At 40.0% G+C, this 22,289-nt stretch overlaps 1 protein-coding gene and 1 long non-coding RNA gene across 2 annotated transcripts in view; one reads left to right on the forward strand and one right to left on the reverse strand.

Annotated features, from left to right (window-relative positions):
- Window positions 1-22,289, reverse strand: part of LOC141443424 (uncharacterized) — a 45,777-nt gene that overhangs the window by 8,356 nt on the left and 15,132 nt on the right. The window lies entirely within an intron of this gene.
- On the forward strand, window positions 1,450-2,890 carry LOC141443425 (uncharacterized). Its single transcript, XR_012453024.1, has 3 exons — window positions 1,450-1,478; window positions 2,202-2,317; window positions 2,804-2,890. It is a non-coding gene; the product is annotated as an uncharacterized lncRNA (long non-coding RNA).

Genomic DNA, 22,289 nt, shown 5'->3' on the forward strand with positions numbered 1-22,289 from the left:
CCAGAATCACGCTGTGACCCACATTGACCCTAGAATTTCTCTGACCCGAACCTACTGACACAAAGTATCACTGGGTTAGTATTTTGTTTAATGTTGAATTGTGTATTGTTTTGTTTTGTATGTCGTAAAGTTTTGTATGTTCCAATTCCAGTGTGTTCTACCTAGAAGAGCGTGAACAATCACCGCAGCATACACAAAGGTGTCAAGAACCTTTCACCTGCCACATCTGCAAAGTCAGCTTCGCTACTTACTCCAGGTATGTGGTATCATCATCATCATCATCGTCGTCGTTGTCATCTCCATCGTGTCGGAATGAAGAATGACAGGGCATGGTCCATAGTTCCCGCAAGGGTCCAATGCTATTGGGAACTTCAGAAGCAGCACTGAATTACCTCGCAGTTTTGTGCAGGTTTCCTTAACATATATACGAGTATGCTGAGCCAGTGTCCGATTCGAAATCGCAATGACACATTCTGTTATTCGTGTTGTCTATTTGTACTTTTAACATTGCTGTGTCTTGTGTTGTTGTGAAATGTATTTGGGTCAAAGTTCTTTTCGTTGCATTGCTTCTGACCACTCTGTCACGAAATTATTTGTCCTCTATCTAACTAACAAATAAAACGAAATGTGGTGTCACTGCAGTGGTGCGGCGTAGTAGGGGCGGGGCGGAAGAAAATACCGTAAAAATTTAATGGTATGTGTGAAGTTACCAATCCGCACTGGGCCCGTGTGGGAACTACGGCAAGTGTTCTCATTCTGAGAGGAGGACTGTGCCCAGTAGTGGGACGTGTATAGGCTGGGATTGATGAGATAATTCAACCGATTAGACCGGACCGATTAGAATGAGTACCCTAAACTAGAGGGCGGCAAAATTTTCTTCCGCTACGTCACTGTGCCACTGTTTATCTTTTTCAGTGTAACTAATATTTAACTAGAGAAAAAATAAAAATGCTTCTATGTCCCATACAAAAAACTCTACTCCGTCACATTTTTTCGGGCGCAAAAACAAGACGACGAGGTGCAACAGGGCGTATGCTGTAAAATAGGGAAGCCCTTGTTGCTCGAATGCAATTTTGACCCATTTTTAACCCCGATGCAAAAAAGGGGTGTTTATAAGATTGACCGCTGTGTGTTTGTCTGTCTGTATGTGTGTCTGTCTGTGGCACCGTAGCTCTGAAACGGGTGAACAGATTTTGAATGCGGTCTTTTTCTAGCGATGGGTCTTAAGACATGTTTTATCAAAATCGGTTGAGCCGTTTTCCATGATTGACTTTTGAAGTGACAATGGTTTTCCAGTTTTTGTTGGTTAAGTACTCCTTTCTTCTAGATGCACTACCCACAAGACCACCATGGTTTCTACAAGCGCTCGCTCGCCGATGCCAAGAAACAAGATAAGCCTCTCAAAGAGGAGGCAGGACCTTCTGCCACGGGATCCTGGGCTACGGAGGGTCCCGGTGGTCAAACATTTTTTGTGCGAGGTACGTAGATACAAGGGGATATTACGAAGTTCGTATCGTACCGTCCCTTTCACTTTTGTATTTAATAATATTAGCGTAAGCGGGACGGCAAGATAGGAAGTTCGAATTTTGCACTCCTTAGCATAGGGCCAGATATACAGGGTGCCCTAAGAGACCCCAAATGGAGAGGAAGTTTACTGAAAGGAGACTTCATTTTTATTTTGAAACCATTTAACTGCATTCGAAGATTTTTGGGAATCGAACCCGTCATAAAGTAAAAAAAACACTTCTATCAAAGACAAAGTCCTAATATCTTCAAAATTATATTCAAATTTTAAGTTATTATAACTTATGAATATCAAAAAATCTACCATCGTGTCAACATCTAGGTATGTCAAGAGAGGAGCGCTGCTAACACTGGATATAAACCTTCAAATTCATACGGAACCCTCGGTACGCGAGTCCGACTCGCTCTTGTTTGGCTTTTTTATTTTAAATGAAATAGAATTTATTTTAAATTACTTTTTTTTTTATTTGACTGGATGGAAAACGAGCAAGCGGGTCTCCTGATGGTAAGAGATCAGCCCATAAACATCTGCAAACCAGGCTTTCGCCAACCTAGAGGCCTAAGATGGGATACCTCAAGTGCCAGTAATTTCACCGGCTGTCTTACTCTCCACGCCGAAACATAACAGTGCAAGCTTGTTAATTAGTTATTTTATAACAGTGATAATTTGTTGTCAGGACTGCGGCCGCTCGTACCTGCATTGGACGTACCTTCAGGTGCACAGGCGCATGAAACACGCCAACGAGAATTACATATACAAGTGCAACCACTGCGACCTGACCTTCCCGAACAGGTATACTGTTATTATCAAATCGAGATAAAGATAAAGAGGGTGTGTGTGTGACTCAGGAACATAATTGTAAAATGAGCATCATCCATGGTCTATATTCATGACATGGGGGGGGGGGGGGTCAAATGGTCAAAATTGGTGTGACGTACTTTATGGTTGGCCCCTAAATAAAAATATTTACTTCAGTACAGTCAGGCTTACTTACGCGTGGCTTACCCCTCAATATGGCCTTCCATAGCTGCTTTTGATTCTGTTGGGGCGTACTACCTACCACAGAATCAAAAACAGCTATCGAATACATACATACCCAACAAAGAATATTTTTAAAACTTGTATTTTCAATAATTACAATGAAAATTGTGACGTATTATGAAATTAATAAGGTTCAGTTTCCAAATGTGGTCGCTAAATCGCCTCTACCTTATTAAGGTTTAAGATGTATTATTGCTTTGCTTGCACTGGTACTTATTTATAATTTTCGCCGATTAGTTGGAGCGTGGCGTATCACAGAAAAAAGGTACACGGCAAGACCGGACTGGACGAAGGGAACGGCGCTACCAAAATGGCTAAAGACGATTACAGGTAATCTATATGTAAAAGTATAACACTTCAGAATGTTTGTACATATAAGCATCACGGTGGCCTAGTGGTTTGACTTATGGTCCCTCGAGCAGAAGATCGTGGTTACAAACGAATAGGGATAGGTTATACTTGCTAAATGGCGTACCAGGGCTTAAAAGTACGTCCACCCTCTCATACCAGGTGCAGAAACCAGGTATCAAAATACTTTCAAAGTATTTTCTGTCCAAAACGCAACGAGTCGAATACTTGCAAGTTTAAATTAAACCTTGTTATTATACAGATAAGATTCAAAATATTCCAAGCAAGACGTAAAATACTTCGAAAGTATTTTATTTCATGTATAAGCACAATCTGAACCTCATGCGTATGAATGTAAGACATAATTTTGCATTTTTTGGAATTTTGAGGTTTAAGTACGGAGTAGTACTTACTTTGAAGGGACAGTATACTTTAATGGAAAAATACTTTCAAGTCTTGCAAGTATATCGGGTCGGTACCTGGTTGGTATACTTGCAAGGAAAAACCTGGTATCAAAACCTGGTAACGTAAATACGCACCATCTCTACAAACGAATTCGGTGACGTAAATATCGCGAGGAAACCGGCATGTACAGTCTCACCACTGTACATTTTTATGTTGACGCTGCGACCTACATACAGCCGAGCAATAACCTTTTATAAATACTTGTTTTTATTATAATAACTTAGAGTGCTTAACATAGTCATACGATAAACATCGAAAGGAGAACTAACTAACTTACTGTGTATCTTAAACGTGAATAAAGCAACATTAAAACATCGTTCTTTCTCTGCACTCCATCAACTAACTACTACAACTACGGTACAAGTGTACAAATCTAACTGGATTGTACATTTAATGGTCCTTCGAACTTATCAAGGTATTTATGTGCTTTTGACCACAATTACGGTAGCGAATCGGTTTGACTGGCCTCCCACAAGCGGGTTTCACCAGTTGAATTGAGAAGGCGCATATATCGTGATTTGGAGGGCTACAAGTACAGAATACTAACAACGAACCAGCGAAACTTATCATCTGTCGGCGTAAACTACGAGGCGGATTTATAAACTACGAAGAAGCTACCTATACTCACCAACGATGAACAAGAACAAACTTCAAGAACAACAAACAAGCTTTGAAAGCATCAAGTCTCTGTGTGCAAACTACAAAAAAGACAGTATAACTAGGAAAAATAAAGATTACTTAAACAGTCGGCTGACATCTCTGGACGCTTTGTGGGGAAATTTTGAAAATCAACATTCAGACCTTTTGAACGAAATTGAAGATAAGAACATTCATTACTTTATGGATGATATTTATGGAAAAACTAAGGCCATGTATGAATCCACGAAATCGAACATACTAGAATTACTGCATAAATTACCAAAGGAAGGCGGTCCAGTTGAATTCGATTTGACCGGATTACAAAGTCATGATAGCGGAGACGATATCAAACTTTTATTGAGCAATCAACAACGTAATTTTAAAGCCATTGATCGCGCGATGTCAAAAATCATTATCTCAACCAACAACGAAAAATGGGAATTGGAAGATAATCTCAACATATTGAAGTCGAAGTGGGCGCCTATCGACAAACTGCACTGGGAGATAGACAGTTTACTTAAGGGCTCTCACGAGGACTACTACAGGATCTTTGTTGACGTAGAAAGCAGATACGATCATATGCGTAAAGACCTAAGCAGCAAGATTTGGTCAACTGCACATTATCAACAATCCGCGCCGAGAATAGAGATTCCTGAATTTTCAGGAAATTACAATCAGTGGATTTCTTTTAAAGATCTATTCATAGAAGCCGTTCACAACAATCCGACTATCAACAAGGCCCAAAAGATGCAGCATCTCAAAACTAAACTTAGAGGAGAAGCAGAAAGATTGGTCCAGCATCTTACCATCAGTGCTGAAAACTATGTCTCCTGCTGGGATATACTTAACCAACGCTACGACAATCGACGCCTTCAGTTTATCTCTTTTATGAATACTTTACTACAGCTTCCGATCATACAACAACCTGAAGCCTACAACCTAAGGAAGATGCACGATACTATAACAGAATGTTTAAGCGGATTATCCAACATTGGTCTTGATATTTCTACATGGGATCCAATCATAGTGTATTTAATGGCACAAAAACTAGATTCTGCTACCCACAATGAATACGTGAAGGAACTACGGGACCATAGGGAAGTTCCAGTTTTGCACGATTTCTTATTCTTCCTGGAGAGTAAGTTTATGGCATACGAAACCATGAGACGTTCCAGAAAAGATGTTGTCATCCAGCAAAAGCCGTCATTCGTCAAAGCCTACAATAAAGAGCACGCATCGAAGACATACCCATTCAACTACAACAAACCTTACCCGAAAACTTACCATGCCGTTTATGGTCAATGTCCGTTGTGCGACGGGAGGCACGTGTTGATGCAATGCCCGAAGTTCATTGCCCTAGACGTGTTGCAACGAAACAATACAGTTGCAAAACTGCAGGTTTGCAAAAACTGTCTGTTCAGTCACGGGGACAAGGAATGCAAATCCAACAAAACGTGTAAAGAATGTAATATGAAGCATCATTCATTATTACACAATACTACGAACAAAATTATTTCTACAAATAACTTAACTAACTCGAGAAATAATAACGCAGGTCAACGGCCCTCAACTCACCCGCAGACTTCTTCTACTCATCACTTGGCAACAAAGGAGATGGAAGTTCTGTTAACTACGGTTAAACTTAAACTACAGACACTTGATGGCACCTTTATCACCCTCCGAGCTCTACTTGATCAAGGCTCGCAAGTGAATCTTATAACTGAGAACGCTGCACAACTGTTGAGATTACCTAGAAGGAGTCTAAACGCCACAATATCCGGAATAGGAGAGCTTTCCGGAAACTGCAAAGGAAAACTGCAATTAACATGCAAGTCTTTGTACTCTGACTTCACATTTGAGACGGAAGCTATGATCATTAAGAAACTTACTAACAATCTACCTAACGCCACTTTTGAAAAAACTACTTGGCCTCATCTAAAGAACTTACAACTTGCCGATACAGACTTCAATGTATCCCGCCCGGTGGATCTGCTGCTCGGGGCGGACGTATATGCCGATATTATCATGGACGGAGTGTTGAAGGGTGACCAGCAGTCTCCTGTAGCACAACAAACACATTTGGGGTGGATTCTGTGCGGCAAATTAACAACTTTCAACTGTCACGCAACTCTAATAGATATGAATGAACTCACTCAATTTTGGGAAAATGAAGATATATCACAAAACTATGATGAAACTCCCAAGGACGACCAATCTGAAGAATATTATAATAAAACAATTCAGCGAGATGAGACCGGAAAGTACATAGTCAAAATGCCATTATGCACCAACTTCGAAGAAAAGCTTGGAAAATCCAGACAAATTGCAGTATCTCAATTCTTACAACTTGAAAAAAGATTGGAAAGACAGGAAAAGGTGGCTCAGATGTACAAAGATTTTATCAAAGAATACGAGAACTTACAACACATGGCAATTTCAACTTCGAGATCAACTCAAGAGTGCTACTTGCCTCACCATAGCGTGCTGAGAGAAAATGCAACTTCCACAAAATTAAGGGTTGTTTTTAATGCTTCGCAAAAAACGTCAACTGGGTACAGCTTAAACAGCTTACAGGAAAAAGGTCCTAACCTACAAAAGGACATTCAAGCTTTAATAATTAAATGGCGGTCCTATAAATACGCATTCACCGCCGATATAGAAAAAATGTATCGATGCATTTGGATGTCTCAAGATCAACAACCACTGCAGAAGATCATATGGCGAAATTCACCATCCGAGCCATTGCAGGAATATCAGCTGTGCACCGTTACGTACGGAACCAAAAGCGCACCTTGGCTCGCCATGAGGACCCTTAAGCAACTAGCTATGGATGACGGGCATAAATACCCAGAGGCTGCAAAGATACTTCAAACTGAGTTCTATGTCGATGACCTAGTTAGCGGTCATAGCTCAATCGACGAAGCTAAACAGCTGCAAGAATCACTTATAAATTTACTTCAAGGAGGCGGCATGAACCTGCGGAAATGGTCTGCAAATCATCCAGCCCTACTTGAAAATTTAACTGAAGAACAGAAATCAACTACAGAAACATTCGACTTTAAGCACGAAGAAGCCATGAAAACTCTGGGAATTGAATGGAACCCGAAACTTGACACCCTTACTTTTAACTGGAATGTGAAGCTAAAGGAAAAACCACAACTAACGAAAAGGGTCCTACTCTCCGAGATATCGAAACTTTATGATCCTTTGGGCTGGATGTCACCCGTAACGATTATAGCTAAACTGTTGTTCCAAAAGGTCTGGCTCTCAAAACTTAACTGGGATGACGGTCTACCCAGCGATATCACAGATGAATGGCTGAAAGTAAAGAATGAACTACCACAAGTCAACAACATGAAGTTGAATCGGTGGATTGGGGCCTCAAATAAAGAGATCGAACTTCTAGGCTTCTGTGATGCAAGTGAAAAAGCATTTTCTTGTGTCATATACACACGCACAATAAACGAAGCCGGCAAGCCTATTATAACTTTGTTAACAGCCAAAACTAGGGTTGCACCGCTAGCGCAAAAAATAACTTTACCTAAACTTGAATTATGTGGCGCTCTTCTGCTCTCCAAACTTATGAAAAAAGCCATAGAAGCCTATACTGATTTCAACATCACTACAAGAGCTTGGTGCGACTCTCAAGTGGTCCTGGCATGGCTGCAAGGAGATACGTCAAGATGGGAAAAATACATAGCCAACCGCGTCTCGGCTATTAAGCAGATCATACCCGCCCAGAAATGGCAATATATAAAATCAGAATTAAACCCAGCTGATTGCGCTTCGAGAGGTCTGCATCCGAGCAAGCTGATTAAATTTGACCTCTGGTGGCACGGTCCTGCGTTTCTCAAAACTAACGAATACCAAGAAGAACCGTTCAATTCAACTTGTCTCTTTACAACGGACATGGGAACATCGGACAAAACGCAGGCAACCCTAATTACAAAAGAAACTGACAACTTTATCGTAACATTAATGCAGAAGCATAGTTCATTAACACGAGTAATCAGAGTTACGGCATGGATACTGCGATTTAGTGCAAATGTACGCAACAAGAAGAAATTTGACGCCGGCTACCTAACGACGGGCGAACTGACGGCAGCAAATGAACACGTGACGCGATGCGCACAAAAGGCAGAGTTTACGCAAGAATATAAACTATTGTGGAACAAAAAATCAGTCAGTACAAACAGCTGTATGTACAAGTTGAATCCTTACCTTGATAAAAAGGGAATTATTCGAGTCGGCGGACGCCTAAACAAATCAAGTTTACCATCCGAAATGAAAAATCCGATCATTTTACCGAAAAAAGGACCACTGACTCAACTCATCATTCATCATGGACATATGCAGACCCTACATGGAGGAGCTCGACTTACCTTGGCATACATAAGACAGCGTTATTGGATCATCGGCGGAAACAGAGCCGTTAAGGATCAGCTCCGTCACTGCGTACGCTGTCTGCGCTTCAAACCAACAGATAACTATCAACTAATGGCTGATTTGCCTCCGCAGAGAACGAACCCATCAAGGCCATTTACTCACACCGGGGTGGACTTTACCGGTCACGTGGAGGTCAAAATCAACAAGGGCAGGGGTGTGAAAACCTCTAAGGGCTACATAGCCGTGTTTGTATGCATGGCTACAAAGGCTGTGCACATTGAGTTAGCTTCTGACATGAGCACTGAAACTTTCCTTGCGGCATTCCAGCGTATGTGTGCGCGGCGTGGAACACCTAAACATATGTACTCTGATTGCGGAACTAACTTTGTCGGCGCATCAAAGGTCCTGAGAAACGAGTTTGAGAAATTCGAACAAATTTTATCACCAAGCTTCTTCGACGAGATTGGGAAGCTGGAGGTTGAGTGGCACTTTAACGTACCTGCCTGGCCTACAGCGGGAGGATTATGGGAAAGTTCTGTGAAATTCCTGAAATATCACCTTCGGCGCGTCCTTGGAGAACAGAAATTAACTTACGAGGAATTCACAACACTCCTGGCAAAAATTGAAGCTTGCATGAACTCCAGACCGCTCTGCCCCCTCACCGAAGACCCAGATGAGTTCTACCATTATCTAACTCCAGGCCATTTCTTAACGGGAACTCCAATCTTATCATTGCCGCTTTCGGATCACAGTGACGTCAGAAGCATCGACTTACGTCGGCGATGGCAACTAACTGAGCACATGATGCAACAATTTTGGAAGCATTGGTCAAACGATTATTTATGTCAATTGCAAAAACGAAGTAAGTGGAACAAGCCAACAAGAAACATTAAAGAAGGCGACATCGTACTACTAAAGGAAGATAACTTGCCCCCGGGAAAATGGGCTCTGGGTCGTGTAATAAAACTCCACCCTGGAACAGACGGTTACGTAAGAGTGGCTACAATGAAAACTCAAAACAGCACCATCAAGCGTCCTGTCGTAAAACTAGCTCCATTACCCGTAGAAAGTATCAGCAAATACCCCGAGGACATTCGAATGGCGCCTAAGCCAGACAACCAAAAAACTGAAACCAACGCGAAGAAACCTGCACGATCTGCGCCCAGAAACGTCACTAAAAACAATGCCTCTTATCATTATTCACAACATTCATAACTATATGCGCAATGATAATTGAATCACGTGCCGCCGACTTCACAACAACGGCTCAAATTACATCTCTCGAACCCGAGCGGCCGATTTACTATGACTCGATGGGAAAAATTCAAATTATACACAATGAATGGACGTTACTTATGTATTACAATTTGACGAACTACTGGGACGGGGTCCGTCGCATTGAAACTTACCTGTTTGGAATAGACGATTGGTGCCAGAAGACGGATCCCAGATACTGTAAAACTACTTTGGAGCAGCTATACCATGAAGTAAAAATTATCGAGTATTATAACACTATTCTGTTAGCTCCACACAAACATTTAGCAAGTCGAAAAAGGCGTGGACTTATAGACGGAGTGGGCTACTTAGCAAACAGCTTATTCGGTATCCTGGATCAACGGTTCGCCGAAAAATATAAGAACGATATCGAAGCGGTCCAAGACAACGAAAACTATTTACTGGAACTAATTAAAAACCAAACATCAATAGTAGAACTGGAAAATAGCGTTTTGAGAAGACATGAAGATAACATCAAGAGGCAATCTGACGTGATAGAGCAGTTCATGAATCAAACCAATGTTAACTTCGCTAAGGTTGAATCAGAAATAGAGATAATTATGGCCACAACCTATTTTAACTCGGCAGCTTTATCTGCATACCTACTGATAAACAACCTGAGAACCGTGCAAGAAATGCTTTTCAACTCGCTAACTGACGTCTACAAGGGTCACATAGACGTGCACCTTATCCCACCAGTCAACCTAGTCAAACAACTGAGTGAAATTTCTGGAAAATTGCCGAAAACACTATCTCTACCAGTAGACAGCATCCGAGAAGATATTAAGGATCTCTACAAACTACTATATATCAAAGCTAGAGCAACAGATAACCTTTTTCTCTTTGAACTGCACATACCATTGATCTCGGACGAAGACTTTTCATTGCATCGTGTCATCCCATTGCCCATTAATACTAACTCAGGGTTTACCATCGTCAAAACCAGTTCGACGTACATCGCTGTAAACTTTCACAAAAATACGTACATATCATTACTGAAGGATGACCTGAAGCAATGTGTTCAAATGAAGCCTGGTAATTTTATATGCAACAAGAATTTGCCGGTCTTTAACCTACACAACAACAATATCCCGTGCGAGGCGAAACTATTGAGTCATCGAGCGACGTCACCGTGTGACGTCACAAAAACGTCATGCAAAGAGGCTTGGTTCGAGTTGCATACGCCAAACGCTTGGCTTGCAGTGTGCTGTGAAGCTTGCGCACTGCGCACTATTTGCGAGAATGACGTTACGTCATACACAATGAAATCATCAGGACTAGTGACTTTAGCCCAAGGCTGCGTGCTGCAATCGAATTACTTAACTATTAATTCTCACAGCCAGTACAACAGCAGAGTTCATATAGACTACACCTTCAACGTGCCTTCATTAAATTCGTCGGTGAATAAAATTGTTAATCTAACATATCAGAACATCCCAGGTTCATACCTGTCTGATAACCAAGACACAGAAGAGATCTACAAGAGACTACATTCCCAGAAGGAACATGAAAACCATCTCCCCTCCGGGCTCACAACGCACGATATCCATCAATACGCTGTCTGTTATTCTCTTTTGGCAGCGGCTGTCCTTGTTGTCATTTTGTGGACAATAAGAAGATATTACCCACATTTCTGTACAAAACGAAAACTACACAGCCAATGCTCATTGCAATCAGTGAAGCCACATTACGAGGATATTGAGATGTCACCTATACCAAGAACATCTAACTACCGACGAGAGAAGACACCCAGACCGGCGAGGAGCCAGGCGCAGTCCTCGCAGGAACACGTCGCGCAAATCAACAACGTCGCATTCGACTTCAATTAACGTTATCAATTATCATAGATTTATCATAGTTTATTTTTTGTACTTAATGTTTTTTTTGTTTCCCTTGGTTGGGGGTTGCCAATATGTACAGTCTCACCACTGTACATTTTTATGTTGACGCTGCGACCTACATACAGCCGAGCAATAACCTTTTATAAATACTTGTTTTTATTATAATAACTTAGAGTGCTTAACATAGTCATACGATAAACATCGAAAGGAGAACTAACTAACTTACTGTGTATCTTAAACGTGAATAAAGCAACATTAAAACATCGTTCTTTCTCTGCACTCCATCAACTAACTACTACAACTACGGTACAAGTGTACAAATCTAACTGGATTGTACATCGTGACTCATACACGAAGTCAAATGCACCTTTCAAAATGGTCCTACTTCGGTCGTCGCACTGAAATAGAAACAAATGCCGCTCAAACATTTTCATAACACTCCCATTTTTATAACAGGTGGCAATTATAACACCTAAAAGTATAACAAATTATGTTTTAAGACTTGTACAAACACCATGGTTGCAATAAAAAATAGAATAGAAATTAAAAAGAGTCCCACCAAAAACGTAAATGTGAAATGAGAGCCAAGTTCAATATTAAGAATATGCGTCGTTTTTTTCACCGTTGATGCCTTCACCGACAAAAGAATTGAAATCTATATAGGTGCTATGTAGATTTCATTTAATTTGAGATGTAAAGCAAGTTCAAGATTCGACTTGACTAGATTTTAGGTACATTACTTTTCTAAAATATGGTTTCTAATTGTTTTTAGTTCATTGATTTGGACCTCCGCAAAGTAACGCGTGCTTCAATAATAACTTTATAAATCTTAAATAAGAAAGATTATTAACTGAGTAATTATGAAACACTGCTGTAATGCTATTCTGGTTTGTAAAAACAAACATGTTTTTTCGAATAAGCAGACAACTGCTCCGTATTGGATTTCAAGTTGCTTTATAAAAGAAGAATACATTTATTTGGTTTAAAAACAGTTTGTACCTATGAAGTCTTAGGGGCTGTTTCACCATCCATTGATTAGTGTTAACTGGCGGTTAGGTGTGCTGCCGTCTCTATTTTTTTTGTTCGAATAGACGGAGACGGCATCTGATTTAACTCTGTCTCTCTTATTCTAATTTAGGTTAAGGTAAATTAGAATAAGAGAGATGTACTTTTGCAATATATCAAGCACTATTGCAATATTTGTATATCGCCGAGGAGCGATCGCTTCCACAAATTCACACCTGTCGAACGGGCGTCGGAGTGCGACGGCACGGTCGGTCATACATACAATTATGTTTACACATGCCGCGCAACCCGTAAACGTGAACACTTGTATGCACGTCGACGCCATCAGAGTTACGCCTGTCGATTGTATCTTCGATTATTCGCGACTACTTAATCGATTTTCTCACACAGACACACTAAGAGAAACTAAAAAAAGTAATCAAGTTTTGTTCTATCTAGAAAGAGGAACTATAGAATGTAAGGTTTTATGCGTTTTATAAGAACTTCCGAATGTTTCAACTAAAACAATGTTGTTAGATATGCAAATAAAACGTATGTCTTAATGCGGAAACGTATCCGTACGCAATGTACAAAATATATGCAAATCAGTGTTGCATTTAATTGTGTGCCTAATACATGTGTAATTTTAGTGGCACACATTTGTGTAGTCTCTGATAAATTAATGCTATGCTCAGAGACGTTCATTAATAAAATTTAACAGTTAAATAATTCAAAATTGGCGCGAAGTCCAACGATCCAGTGCAATGAGTTTTTGACAATTGTAGTATCAATGAGCTAACACAATTACGTGCTCACCCGCGACGAAATTCCGCGAAGTAATTTTGTCTGTTTTGGTTCATTAATATGGACATCCGCAAAGTAATCTGATCCAATAAATTGCAGTATCGTTAGATGGCGTTAGTATCCGACCGTAATCCGTTCGACATTAGTGGTATCTTACTAAACGTGTGTGCGTGTGTTTGTTACTCCTTCACGCAAAAACTGTGGAACAAATTTGGTACGTAGATAGCTGGTCGTCTGGACTGGAATAACACATAAGTTACTTATTTATCTCGATATTCCCACCGGTCGGGATAAAATTCTGGGGAATTCCCACGAGGCTTTAGTAATACCGGAACTTCAATTCAACCTCTGGATTTAATTACGCGTGCGAAGCGGCGGGTATACATACACTGGTTGGTTGATAACTAAATGCTTCCCTCCGGCTAAATCTCGAACACACGTTTTCCCAGAAATACAAGCTAGAACGATTGTTATCCCCGAAAACCTTCAATATCAAATTTCATCGAAATCGTCAGCCGTTTCCGAGATTCCCAAAAAAAAAATGTACAAGAATTCTGCCCTCCGAAGCCGAAAGGCGCTATCTAAAAAAAAACGCTTTTCTGTCATTTACGAGCCATATGATGCAGAATGTTTTAAGCTACACAATAGTTTTAATAACTCAAAAGTGATTTTATTGAGATAGCGCCTTTTCGCTTAGGAGGGCAGAATTGCGCGTTTAAAAATATAAGATAAGTGAACAGCTGAAAACCACCCTTAGATATACAGTTATATTGTAAACAGTGACACATTTCTCCCCCGCAGCACGCAGTTAAACGAGCCAAGTTATTTCCGATACGCTCGTCACTGAGTCATCCGCGTTTTGTTTACTTATTTGGGAGAAATGTGAGTCACAGTCGTCTGCCCTTTCAAAGAACGAGAAAGGTCACCCCTAACACAGCACAGGGTGAGTTCGCATTAATGCACTGAAACAAATTTCTTACTACCTAACTAGCCAAAATGAAAGTTAACTAAGATAAATGTCCTAGCATTTGACATGCTTATGCCCAGTAGATGACAAAATAAAGATGACAAAAACTATATTGCATCGCATCCGCCAAATATCGCCACTACTTTAGAAAAATCTCTTATCACATATCAATTGGTCAACAAAATTGATCCATAAAATAATTATCATTAAGTTAATTCAGATAAATTATCGATTTTGAGGTACGACCTTTTTAAGTAGTGACGATATAGTAAGATTGAAATGGTCATTAGCTAGAAGAAGTGTTGAATTCAGTTTAATGGTATCAAAAGTAAAATTTATAGAACCACCACCTCTTTCACCTTAGGTGATCTAAGAAGCTTGTCTTGACTTATTTTAGGAATTTGTCAAAATTGTTGAGAACTAATATTTTTGCTATTGATTGTAAGTAGTCCTCAGTGCACGAGTCGGACTCATATTATTTGTAAAAAACACGACATCATAAATAAACTACTATATTGTACCGCACATGGAGTACAACTAATTAATCCAGACAACACGCCATGCGCCACATTAATTGCAAGTTATCTTCTTCTATCAAACTTTAGGTAATTATAAGTATCGTAATGCAATGCAAAATGTTAATGTTGTTAGCAAAGACGTTACTAAATGACCTTTACCACAGCAATCTTAGGAAAAAACTATTTTGCAAGTCTATAAGGCAATGTCAATTAAATTTACAAATGTCAACACAACAATATTATTTTCATTACATGTAATAAATTTCTGATAAAAATTTCATTTTAGTATGCTTTTTTTGTTTTCTTGATTGTATGTACAGTCAAGGGCAAAGATATCGGCACGGCCAAAGTTACAAAAATATGTATACACGACTTTATGCACTTAACATTAAGGCCGTGTATACATTATTTATTTAGAAAATGATGGATGACCACGACCACTCTGTCAAGAGTGAAACGACAAGAAGAGATACATTATTTTGCAACTTTGGCCGTGTCGATATCTTTGCCCGTGACTGTACTTGCTTTGTCATCTTAACTATTTAAATTTCAGTACCGAATTTCATTCAAGTCGATGCCAATTACCGTTGAGGAGTTCCGTAGTGCGGAGACGATCCTGGCCGGACTACCAGAACTTCACTATCGGATTACTAATTGTCACCGGACATAAGTAGCTGGGCCCACATGCCAACTTTCACATCAATCCGACCACTGGATGTGCGTCAAAATGAACTTTGTCCGAACAACAACAACAAGGGCAAGTCAAAAGCTTGTAGAAAAACTAGATAGCTGAACTTCGTCATACGCCCGACTGAATTTGGTCAAAACGTGACGTAATTGCAGCAAATATGTTGCTAGTAATTAAGGTACCATCAGCCAAATATATGGTCTACCACCCTAAAGTGATAATCGTTTGCACGTCATAAAACAATAATGCCAATAGTCGTGTCAGTCAACTTGAAAGTTCGACTAAGCGACATATTCATTTGATAGGAACTTGTTTAAAAATTGATAGACTACTTATTTGGCTGATGGTACTTTAGATTGAATTCGGGTAATTTCCGCGCTTATCAAGCGCGTAACTTCGGTCGCTTAGACAAGCGACAATCCGCTTCTGTTGGGTCAGGCTTCGAGCCTGGAGACTGGTAAAGGTATTGTTAATGTCAGAAGTAATTCTTAATTTGCACGCGACACCACGGCTGCGTCGTAAAGTCGATATCCGACATCCGGTGAGTCAGTTGGATTAGTATTCCGCGGCAGTGAAAAAAAACTCTATTTCCGTTGTCAAGATGACATGAGTTATGATTGCAAAAACTGCAAAAAGTTATGATGCTGTGCTGATAACGCAAGTTTTTGCGATAACGTAAATAACAGATTAATCTAGCGTTTATAGAGGCGGTAGATGGGTTTGCGATAGTTAGAGTCCGACTGAGGAAATGGTTGAAAGAGAAAGTAAAGTTCAGACAGAAAGATGCCAGACGAGCGTAATTTTTTGAGTTGTGAGTTTGCATTCGGACTTATACAAAAGTGCAGTTTGTCCCACAAGGCGACTCAAAACGAGTTGTACACATTGTATAAAACCAAAATTACGCGACTCACAACTTAGAAACTTACGCGACACAACTTAGAAAATTTTAAATTACGCGACTTACAACTTAAAAAAATACGCTCGTCTGGTTTCACCCTTATTATGTTTGTATGGGAACTATGGGAAGTGGGGTTTTAATTTCTATTTTGTGGTTACACTCAGCAGTATTTTAGGTTTCCTGCCTCAAATGGATAGGATAAACGGTACCCTAATAATAATAATAGATCATGGTCTCCTTTTACCATTTTTTCAAGAACGAATCATATTGAAATTAAAACTCTATTCCAACCAACATTACTTTCTATTCTTTATATAAGAGGTACGTGACCCACTGTGGAACCTTTTCGTAGAAAAAGTCATAGTGGCATCGCATTGCTTGACAAGAGAATTTATTGACACTTACTGTGAGAACGTTGTACGGTGGGTCAGAAATCAAAGGTTCGACAAACTCGTAAATAAAAAAAAAGATTACCTAATGTGAAATTTGCTGCCAGCCTCCTTCTCTTCAGAGTCGCATGTGACGTTGCCGAACGAATCCACTGCCAGATACTTGTCCAGGTGTGAACGAAGGTAGATCATACCTGGAAAGACATGGTTATACTGCAACTTATTACAGTCAAGGGCAAAGATATCGACGCGGCCACAGTTACAACAATATACAAAAAATACAAAAAATTATACAAAAATATTTATTTGCTTAATAATTCACAAGTTTACAGTATAACTTTATGCCCAGAGGACCCCAGCAGCCACCCTTTTACGATCACTAACTTTATTAGTCGTGCAGTATTGCATCCTATGTATTTTTATGTATGTACACGATATATTATGTATACACGACTTTATATGTAAGTATACATATTTTTGCAACTTTGGCCGTGTCGATATCTTTGCCCTTCACTGACAAACTAACCCGTAATATAAATTATTTTTGTGTATAATAAAATTTTAAAGCGAAAAATAATTATTTAATCAGACGATACTTAACGGAGGTCCATTTCAATAAACTAAAAACAATTACTTTCCTACTCGGCGCGACATTACGTAACTACTACTAAGTCTATGCAACAAATGTGTGTTCATGCAGCTTCTCCAACTCGACACTGTAATCTAAGAACACACAAAAATCACAGACCCAACTATCAGCACCACCACACAAAACTGAAGAGTTGCGAACTCAAACAGAGCTCATTCTCATGTGGTGGTGGTGATAGATGAGTTTGTGTGATTTGTGTGTTTTCTTACAGTGTGGAGGTGGAGGAGCTGCATGAATACACATTTGTTTCATAGACGTAGCTATAGTATGATCTCGGATGAGCAAAGTAATTGTTTTTAGTTGAGCGAAAAATATTATCAACCCTTTGTAAGCTATCATGTTATACAACAGGAGCCTGGAGTTAACAAAGATTGCTTAATACAAAGTTAATATGTACTTATTTTAAGACTAATTAGAGCCGTTTCCAACTACCCCCGAAATAAATATACACAGTGTTATTTTTGATATCCGTTAACGACACGTGTTAAAGACACTAGGCGCCAACTCTTACTGTTTAAAAATGTTACTTGTCAATATCGAAAATACAAACTATGACATGCATGCACAGAAAAACCAGAAAAAGTGACTAGCGCTGGGAATCGAACCCAGGTCCTCAGCAATCCATGCTGCGTGCTATTATAACCCCTACACCACCGCTGGACAGGAATCTAGACACGAATTTTTCCTATGCATACATATCTCAGATTGCTTATTTCTACTACGCTACTTATGCAGCAGCACTAGCGACATCTATGTTCCGCTCTCATCGAGAGACGTCACACTCTTTCGGAACCAACCGCTCACCCAGACAAGAGATGTCGCTACTAAGCAATCAAATTGTGATTGGTTTTTTGGAGTCATTTTTTTGTATTGTATTAATGTAATTGTCAAGTTTGTTTATTTTATAATTTACCAATTAAAAATGAATGTGACGCTATTATATGCAAGAAAAAAAGATTTTGTTTTGAAAAAAAATTTTTTTTTCAATTGTTCGAAAAAGTTAATTATCAGGTAGTTCATATTAATGAACTGAGTCGTCAGTCAAAGCTAACGGATATCAAAAAAACACGATGTACATAAAGGTTAAAATAATTGCTCGTAAAAAAGTAAGATAAACCTTCATCCATTAATCTAAATCATATAAACCGTTACTTTGTTATATTCAAATCTGATACTTTCTAGTGGTGATTAACGTCGAAAGCGACCGTAAACCGCAATGGAATAGAGTAATAGAGAGCAAGTTATATCAAAGATTAATGAGATCTTTATAATCTCTATTTGGATCATAATTTTAGAAGATTAACGAGCCGTGTGAATTGGAAAATGTTACATTTTATTTAAGTTAGCCGATAGTCAAAATATTAGCCCGGGGTAGCGCGTATATACAACTTTTACATCGAGTAAACTGTTGAGTGGAAAAGTTGTGTATTTTATGTATTCGCTAGCCCTTAGGCTCCGTTTCCACAGAAATGAACGAGGATGTGTTGCGTGCGAGGACTGTGCTTTCATCTCTCCTGTTCGGAAAGTTTAATTTTCATGGGTAGATAGCCGGGTGGAAAATTGCGTTTTCATCTCTAGGGAGGAAAGTATTTTTTTTTCTAATTTTTCGATTAGCCACGAAGTCGAAGATAATTGAGTTACGTCGATGACAGTTTTTTTTCGGCATGGCCATCTAGATGCACGTCGTGGCCAAGGAGCTTATATACAACACTGGAGGTTGAACGCCGAACATCCGTTTGAAACAAGAAATAATAATTTGATCTTTATTACGTCACGAACATATTCTATCTCTTTCTTTAGTTAGGAAGTCATTCGTGAAATGTGAAAGAAAAAGATGGAATATATAAATAAGTAATAAGGGTCAAACTTCTGCGTTCGGCGTTCAACCTCCAGTTATGTATATAAGCTCCTTGGTCGTGACCAACTCGATTTTCTTTTATAGTCGGCCGTGGCAAGTGGCCAGGTCGAAAAGGTACCGTTGGAGGTTGGATATAAGTAAATTCAATTTGTTATTATTCTAATTATTTTGTAGTATTTTACTTTCCTCACAGTCGAAATGAAAAGTAGTGTCTAACTCGGGTGAAATTGTCCATTCATTCCACCCTTGGTTATCAATCTACTATTTCATTAACCAATAGAAATGCTTCATTTACCTCGCCTCGCTCCGCTCAGCTGTTTCCACCAGAGATGTGCTGTGCGAGGATAGGTAAATGAAGCGTTTCTATTGGTTCATGAAAAAAACATTGCTCGCGACACATCCTCAAACATCTCTGGTGGAAGCACTGCCTAAGTGTTAAAAACCTGTAAGTTTCCATGACTATTAACCGCGCCGCCAAAGTTAAATTTTAATCCAATTGGATCGTGCCAATGTTGAAATAAAATAACACCTGATCGTCCCTTGTATTGATCGCACTTGACACCCCTCAGCCAGGGACCTTGGCGAGGGTAGCACCCCAAACCAGGTAATTGATGGGGATCGAGTGGAAGCCTTAAATCAACGTGTGCGAGTAGCGTGGACTGTGGCGCAGGTGACATTATTAATGCGAAACGAAGATTTCAGTTGACAGACCGATGGCAATCTGTCTGACAAGTTTTTACGATACAACCAAACCTAATACTTGTCTTCTTCGTGGTTTGTAGTTTGCTTGAACAAAACTTTGCATAGAGTTATTTTGGAGGACAATTCTCCAATAGGTTGAGATTGGGATGGTAAATAAATAAGTACGCGTCTGTCAAGCCGGACTATCCATACTAATATTATAAATATGAAAGGGTGTGTGGTTGTGTGTTTGTCCGTCTTTCACGACGAAGCGGAGCGACGGATCGACGTGATTTTTGGCATAGAGATAGTTTATGGGCCAGAGAGTGACATAGGCTACTTTTATCCCAGAAAAATGCCCAGTTTCCAAGGGAACAGCTCAGCGGCGCGGCGTTTTCTTATTGATATGACAAAAGCCTATTCGCAACGCGTTCTCGCACATCTCTGGTGGAAACGCAGTCAAAGTCAAAGTCAAAATATCTTTATTAATTTAGGCTATAAAACACTTATGAATGTCAAAAAAAACTACCACCTGTTCGGAAAAACCTCTGTTGAAAAGAATCCGGCAAGAAACTCAACGAGGTATATATTTTTTTAAACAGATTTACAATATTATTCAATGATATCTATACATCACAGGCTTATCACAAGTATTTAACACGCTTTATTTCTAACACAGTAGGTTCTATTGAAGGGATCGCCAATGCGGATCGGAATTATTTCCAAGCATCCCTGTCCATGATATAATCATTAACTTTCTAATACGCCTTAGATATTAATGTCTTCTTGACACTGGAATTTTATTTAAAACCGTATGCAATTTCCCAGAAAAGTATTGAAGTTCCTCTATGATCATCATCGCACCTTTGCGCTTGTGTCCAGAAGGTTGGCAGCCTCATTGAATAGCCAGGCTGATTCACCTGAAACATTTATCTCCTTGGGTTCTGCCGGTCCTCACGGCTCTAGGGATGCAAACGGTGCATAAATGTAGCCATCCCTATGAGCTGCATATTTACAAGGTTTGAATTGCCAGGGTACACAGTGCACAAGGTACTACAAATCTCTGACTTTTTCCTGACTTTTCCTGGTCACATTTCTAAGTTTCTCTGACCAATCATGTACATTTCAAAGCAGGATACATGACACTTATAATGTTTTTTTTATTGCCCGAGATACTAAGCTAGACCCGATGATAGGAATTCACTGCACACCGAACGTGCTCACTTTTTCGTTGACTGTTTTTATAGTGCCACTCTTTAATACGTCGCCCAGAACTGGAATGACTGGTGTCAAAATATCGAGCTAATTTTTGGGGAATCACGACTATCACGAGTTCTTTCCCAGACTTTTTGGATTTCTAGCTAATTTCCCTGACTTTTCAGAAAGTGGGCACCCTGATTGCTCTGCTCACCTACTGTCATTTGTTCTTAGACCACTAAGATTGAGTACTTAAAAACGGTTGTTAAAGAAGTTAATAGCAGTGATCATATCCCGACCCGGTAATGTTATAATGGCAGTGTCGAATATGTAATTGGCAGCACTTAAAACTATTAAGTTGGAACTATTTCTATGACCGATGCTATGATTTTAATACAAGCTACACACGCGCAAGCGCAGCTGTAGTAAACACAGGGTTGTGAGCACGTTCTGTTTGTACACAACCTGTTATTACAGGCCGGCCACGACAAGCGCGACCGGCGGAGCGGTGAGCGTTTTCTGTAAAGAGAAAACGCTCGCCGCTCCGCGTGTCGCGCGTATCTGCAGGGCTACTACGAAACTCGAAGTTCGTGTCGTGCGGTCCCTCTGACACTTATACTATTTAATACGAGAGCTAGAGGGACGGTACGACACGAACTTCGAGTTCCGCGTTTCGTAGTAGCCCTGCTGTGGTCAGGAGGTTAGGCTAGGCAGCGTTTCCACCAAAGATGCGCCAGGGTGTGTTGCGAGGAATATGTTTTTCATTAACCAATAGAAACGCTTCATTTACCTCCCTCGCACAGCACATCTCTAGTGGAAACAGCTGAGCGGAACGAGGCGAGGTAAATGGAGAGTTTCTAATGGTTCATGAAAAACACAATCCTCGCCACAGATCTCACAGTACAGCAAAGTATTTAATTCCTTGGTATGGACCTCAGCAAAGTAACGCCTAATTCATAATTAACTTACTGTCATTAGCGTTCCCCGATGCCGGCTCCAGAGTCCATATCTGCTTTTTCTTGAGGCTGGTGCCGTTGGCGTTGATCTTGAAGCCGAAGGTCTCGGCCGTGAGGTAGCGGTAGCGGCTGTTGATGAGGCCGATGGTCCACCAGCCC

Source organism: Choristoneura fumiferana, chromosome 27, assembly GCF_025370935.1.
Source record: "Choristoneura fumiferana chromosome 27, NRCan_CFum_1, whole genome shotgun sequence".
Lineage (NCBI taxonomy): Eukaryota > Metazoa > Arthropoda > Insecta > Lepidoptera > Tortricidae > Choristoneura > Choristoneura fumiferana.